Source organism: Oratosquilla oratoria, chromosome 12 (genome assembly GCF_046742065.1).
Source record: "Oratosquilla oratoria isolate Oo_2021 chromosome 12, ASM4674206v1, whole genome shotgun sequence".
NCBI lineage: Eukaryota > Metazoa > Arthropoda > Malacostraca > Stomatopoda > Squillidae > Oratosquilla > Oratosquilla oratoria.
The window spans coordinates 56,203,038-56,210,036 of NC_134788.1; the positions used below are offsets into that span (position 1 = coordinate 56,203,038).

The following is a 6,999-nucleotide window of genomic DNA, read 5'->3' on the forward strand; positions in this document are numbered from 1 at the left end:
AATATGACGTCAGTCCTCGCTTCGCTCGCGAGCGAAGCGAGGACTGACGTCATATTTTTCTGGTATTTGATCAAACATTTTGGTGTTTTTATGATTTTTTGTTTTATTTGACCAAATGACAAAGAATCTTGTCATTGGAGTTCAATGGGTTAACCTTTCATCACTCATTTTTCCATGTGTCCAAACCATCCCAATAATCTTTCATCAGCTCTATCTGCCATCTCTTTTTCCACTCCCACTCTCCTCATTTAATCACTCTGTCCAACCTACAGTAGTAACTCCTACCATACTTCTCAGACATTTCATATCAAGCACATTTAAACCTTTCCTCTCTGCCTGTCTTAAATTCCAAGTTTCTGCTTCATACAAAGCCATCAGCATAATCACCCCTTCATACAGTCTCCTCTTTGCATCCATTCCCAGTTTCCTATTTCTCATAACACTTTTTAAGCCCCCAAGGCATTTACTCGCTTCTCTCAATCTACAATCTACCTCCATCTCCATACCTCCGTTTCCTGCCACATGTGACCACAAATACCTAAAGGTATCCATTTCCTCCAGCCTCTCTCCTTTTAGACTTCCAACTCACTGCCACCCTCTAATCTTGTACATCTCATCACCTTGCTTTTACCCACATATACCTTCAATTTTCTCCTATTGCATACCTTCCCAAACTCTGTCACTAACTCCCTTAATCCCTCCTTTAATCCTGCCACAAACATAATGTCATCAGCAAACAACAACTGGCTCACCTCCCAGTTTTCTCCATTTTCTTTAACCATCTCCAGTCCCCTGCCCATCACCCTCGCCTTTACCTCATGCACCCCACCCTCCATGTACACATTGAACAGCCATGGCAACATGACACATCCCTGATGCAGTTTGGCACTGAATAAATTTAATTGGCCTTTAAAAGCTAAGATGTATCCTTTTGTTGCATTTGTAAATGTAGTAATCTATCCCATCAGATGACCCCAATGCATTGAAAACGTTAATAGAAGATGTGTGGCTGTGTTAGAATTATTTACATTTCTTTGTACTGTCAAGATGCTACAATGGAACTAGTAAGTTGAGGACTTATGAGCCCAAGTATTTGAGGGAAGAAGGTGGCTTAGGATGACTGGGCATCTATTGGCTCCTGGACCTCCTTGTGTAGTGTCCATATGCCACCCCCACTTCCATTTGTAGTGATGAAAGGGTCAGTCAAGGCAAATTTAATAACCATTTGCCTTCATTGGTGACTCATTTGGCATCAATACAATGGCCTAGGTATGAAAAGAGGAGGAAATGATAAGTAAAAGAAAGTCGAGGTTATAGTTGGTGAGTAATAGTTCCCAGGACAGGTTGGCTCAACACCTAGTCCTGGGTAGAATAAAGTTTTTCGTTAGTGTAAGTGTGTTCAAAGCTGAGATATCTTTATTATGTCTGATTTGTAGTAGCAGTAGTTTTTAAGTTCAATAAAGATCAAGCAAAAGGAGTGTTTTCACTTGGTTCACCTCTCCACTACACATTGTGTCTGAGGTATCAGCCTCTAGGAGACAGGGCATAACATGATGTCGGAAAGTATTTTCTCTTGGTATTCAAACAAGATGGGTTAGATATGGTACTTGATTGAGATTCGATCTTCAATGTGGAAGAGAGAAATATACTAACGTCAACATTAGCATAGAAGACGTAGCCAGATAATAAAGCTACAAAATTCCCATGTTCAGACAAAATTTCTGAGCATTAAATAAGTGTAAATTTGAAATTTGTGAGCATTTAGCAAAGTATATTTTAAGTCTGCTCACACTGGATTTGTGCCTATTTCTCAGGGGTAGGCAGACATTCCTGTAGTTAAAAAGGATAACTCTTTCGTGAACAACTACAGACCAATCAATTTGACATTGGTTACACTGGTTTACAGAGAAATTGAAGTAAGCATAGAAATAGTTCTTTTAGCCTAATTTTGGGGTGGTGATATTAGATGCAAAACCAGTTTTTACTCATCACCTGTAGTTTTTCAGATTTGTAGAATTATAAATATGTATATGCATTCAGGGTTACCAGATGCAACCTATTTAGGAAATTGTGTTTATTCATTTTTTATTAGAAATTTTAGGAATTGTAGTCTTTCTATAAGAATTTAAATACCCCCAGCGTCCCTATTGACCACTCAGTCTACCTGAGGGAGTTGTATGACAATATGGAGCTCCTCTAGAAGCTGTCAAGTACAACCAATACCAATGTAGTCTCTGTGAGGACCTCAAAGTCATTGGGCTCCTTATGGGTATGCAAGCAGATTTCATAAAACACTGCTGCTATCTCTGTCTCTGGGACAGACTGTGTCCAAGCACTACAAGCAGAACTGGGAGCCTAGGAGCACTTTTGTGCCTGGTGAAGTGTCCAAGATAATCCTCTGGTGGACGTAAACAAGGAGTTTCTCCTCTTCATATCAGGCTTGGTGTAATCAAGAGTTTCATGAATGCCATGGACGAAAATGGTGCTGCTTTCAAATATTTGTGCACTCTATTCCCATCTCTGAGTTCTGCTAAATTTAGGGAGGGCATCTTCATTGGACCTCAGCTTGAAGAGGTGATGAAGGATAAGGATTTTGAAGATCTTCTTACCTTAAAGGAACTGAGAGCATTTAAAGCATTTAACCCATTCAACTCCGATGACAAGATGTCTTGTCATTTGGTCAAATAAAACAAAAAATCATAATAAAACAACAAAATGTTTGATGATCAAACAGCACCAGAAAAATATGACGTCATCAGTCCTCCTCGAGGAGGACTGATGACGTCATATTTTTCTGGTGCTGTTTGATCATCAAACATTTTGTTGTTTTTTTTATGATTTTTTGTTTTATTTGACCAAATGACAAGACATCTTGTCATTGGAGTTGAATGGGTTAAGTCAGTCTGTCATGGCCACCTTGGTAACACACAGATGTTAAGTCATCAAAAGTGTATCAAGAAGTTGTTACAGGCTTATGAGGGTATGTGATGCTGAATGTCACAAAAAGTAATAATAATAACTTTCACCACTTCCATCTCCATTTTCCCCCTCTGAGTCTTGGAGCAGTGAGTGATGAGCATGGAGAAAGGTTCCATAAAGATATTGCTGAAATGGAAACTATCTGTCACTACTAAAGCAATTGGAACCCCAGCAAGATGGGGAAATTCTGCTGGATGTACTTTCACAACATTCCAAAGGCAGGGTACACAAGACCATAAAAAAAAAAAAAAAAAATGCTAAACAAATTTGTGTATTGTATTATCCAAGTAATTTAGTTCTATCAATGTTCTTTAGCTATGCTGTTTTTCTGTAATGTGCCATTGTGAGAGATAAAATAGACATTTTAAACTTGTACACATATAATTAAAATGGTATATGTGAAAGCACAAAAACTAAAGGTGATAGAACAAAATTGTTCAGGAATTTGAATTCACTACATTGAAATTAATAAAATGATAAAAATAATAATAATGATAATAATAATGATGATGATAATAATAAGAATGATAATAACAATAATAATAAACACCTATTCACAGCCATGCCTCAGATGGAAAAGAAAATTGGTTAACCAGTGTAAAATTCTGAAATAATAGCAAGTGTCCGGGATTATACTGAGAGGCATAGTCAGACTCTTGAATCAAAGCATGGATTCACCCAGGGTAGCCTAGGTCATGTGTAACTAATATTTTATCCAGTGTCTACAACAGAAATCGCCAACGTACAGCATAAGACTTCCAACAACTTCACAAGAAATAAGTATCATCGGCAAAGACATGGGTGATGACATTCATGTCGTCAATGGATGGCCCGGAAATCCATCAATCGATGGACATATAAGTCACTCATTGATAGAACTTATGATTTAAGTTTTCTTTGTTCTGTTGTAATTAATATTTCCTTTGGGTAGGAGCAAACAATGTAAAGCAATTTCTAAAATTGGTTTTACAGAGTTGCATGAGCATTTGAAGTTTTTTGGTCATTTGCGAGATGCTGAAGAGTCATGAAAATTATAAGAAACGAAGGAAGCTACACAGATTGTAATAATAGATAATAAAAAATATTACAAATAGATATGTACAACACACAAGAAATACTCTATGTCAACATTACATGTATCGTGACAAAGAAAATGAGTAATCAGCTGACTGTGACCTGTATTTTAACATGGATTGTAAAACTTGGTTTCCTGATTTTCCTACGTTAATACTGTAGTAATTATTGTTAGAGAATTGCATTGTTCACCTTAAGTTACGGCGATTTCCCTCAAGGCTTGTTTAATTTCGATTCGGGAACCTTTCCTGAAACTGCGAACCACACTATCGTAACTTTAATTAAGATACAATTAAACTCCCCACCCTCTTTATTTGATTAAACCTCTGATGTAATTTTGGTTTATAAATCGGGAACTTTGAGAATTTGCTTAAAGGATAAGTTGTCCCGTGTCTTCGAAGCTTTTATGAACGTCATCAAATGAACGAGAGATTACCTTCGACACTGGTACCAGACGCTTCTTTCAAGAAACCTCGGCTTAGGACTTTTACGGTTCTTAACGGAAGCCATCAGATTTCTCTTTAACTTCAGACCACCAATGTCTGACGTCATATTTTTCTGGTGTTTGATCAAACATTTTAGTGTTTTATGATTTTTTTTGTTTGACCAAATGACAAGAATCTTGTCATCGGAGTTTAATGGGTTAAGGGAATTGGAGTACTACATGATTATCAATATATGGCATATTTACCAAATGCTAATAGGGAGTCAACCTGGCAGGGCTCCGCATACTTTCAAAGCCAGGGCCCCCGCAAGATGTAAATCTGGCCTTGCCTCCATCATCTCAATTGATTTTCCGGATTAGGAAATAGAACAGATAAGTTACCCCCAAAAAAAACTTCTGGCTGTCGATTTCTTTGTTCTAGTGTAAATAATATTTTCCATATCGCACCACAGGCGATGGAAATCAGAAATAAAAACGGAAGAATAAATTTATTAAAACAACCTAGACTCTGCCATTCTGTTCCTCGCCAGGACAAACACACCGAAACTAAATTGGAGAAACCGACATACAAAGACACAAAAAAGCAAAAATAGAATATCGTGTCAATGTAAAATTCTCACAGAGGAAGTAAAAAAAAGTAAACTCGGAAAGGGACCTAGGAGTAACTATCTCAAATGAACATGTCAACAAAATAGGCGGTGAAACTTTCAACCTATTAAGATAAATGAAAGTAGCCTTTGATTACATGGATGAAGAAATGGCAAAGAAAATACTAGTTACACTGATAAGACCAAAATTTGAATACGCAGCGTTACTATGGACACCCAGTTAAAAAAAAAAACTAGAAAGAAATCAAAGAGCAACGACAAAGATGGCACCAACATTTTGCAATTTGACATACGAACAAAGATTGGATGAACTAAATTTACACACCCTGGAACAAAGAGAAATAGGTTATTTGATAATCATCTACAGAATTGTGAAAGGGATGGAAATTCTTGATAGGGATGACCTACTAACATGGGACAAGAAATATAAGAGGACACGAGAAGAAACTAGAAGAACAGTTACAGAAGAGATCTGAAAAAGAGTGATAGATATCTGGAACAATCTGAATGAGGAGGCAGTGAGTGCTAAAACCATACATGACATTAAGAAAAGACTGGATGCGGAAATATACAATAGCGGGCATTAGGAGCATAGGTCTTTTCCCGCAAAATACATTTAGGCAAGTACAACTAGGTAAATACAAGCGGGCAGAGCGAAGAAAATCTCGAACTTTCTTACTAGAGTGCAATGAGCTCTCATCGATCAGAGCCCGAAACAAACTGTTCCAACAACCTAACCCGGAAAACAAATACAAGATCCTCAACATAGAATATAAGAACGAAGGAGCAAGAGACCATAAGGCCTACACTAGCCAGCTCAAGAAGGTATTAACGTTCGATGCTAAAGCAGAAAACCCGGAAGCGAACCGACAAACGATGTATAACCTCTAGAAATACAGAGCAGCCAAAGTCCGAAATTAAACGAGGCGAAACCCAAAACGAACTAGGTCTAGGGTGCCTAAGCCAAGGCTTTTACCTCAATACTACTACTACAGCTACTAGTACTACTACTACTAAACAATATAAAGCGATTTCTAAAAATCATCTCTCAGAATTGCAAGATTATTTGAAATTCTTTTGTCATTTGTGAGACATGGTCACGAAGATTTTCGCAAAGAAGGAAGCCACACAGGTAGTAATGATAAAGTTATTTGTAGACGTTCACCAGTCAGGTACATGGATTAATACTCGTAGTTTACAGACCAATATTGTTATAGCTAATTAATTATTGAATACAGTGATCAGTAATGAGACCAAATGTATGGAGAGAAGCCCAATGTTCCAAATTTGTGCAGGGAGGAACTTTGGGCTTGGGATATTCAAAGTACAATGAAAGTATCTCAAATAACAATAGCCCTCTAAGAAGTAGGGAATAGTTTACATTATATGCTGGTGTTTTAGGATACTTTCAAATATTGATTGAATCACAATTTAACCCAAGAAACTGAAAGTGTCAGGGAAAAATGAAAGAGGAGAATGAAAAAGATATTGGATTAACAATCATACATCATCTGAGCACTATATTTGTGCCCCAGATAAAGCAGATGGGGTACTGTGGTTAGTGGCCTGGTATGTCTACTTGAAAAATCTAATAGTTGATGAAAAATTATAGATTGCTATTCAATCTACATTTGGGGGGGGGGGAACAGTGTCGGATGGGAAAAATACAATGTCGATCCATGAAACTTGTAATGATAATGATAATAATAGTAATAAAACACAAATGACACTAAAAAATCCAAGCCTTAGGTGTGGTTAGAGTATATATATGTATGTATATATATGTATATATATGTATATATATGTATATATATGTATATGAGTACATATATATGTATGTATATATATATGTATATGTATATATATGTATATATATATATATATATAGACATA

General features: G+C 36.8%; 1 protein-coding gene across 2 annotated transcripts in view; it reads left to right on the forward strand.

The window, feature by feature from the left end:
• The first annotated feature begins 5,824 nt into the window (after positions 1-5,824).
• Positions 5,825-6,999, forward strand: part of LOC143030787 (uncharacterized) — a 10,495-nt gene continuing 9,320 nt past the window's right edge. The window contains exon 1 of one of the 2 annotated variants that reach the window (XM_076194005.1): positions 5,825-5,931. The gene's annotated coding sequence lies outside the window, so the exon portion shown is untranslated. Of the gene's footprint in view, positions 6,239-6,999 lie in introns of both variants that reach the window. The other variant, XM_076194004.1, reaches the window with a different exon arrangement.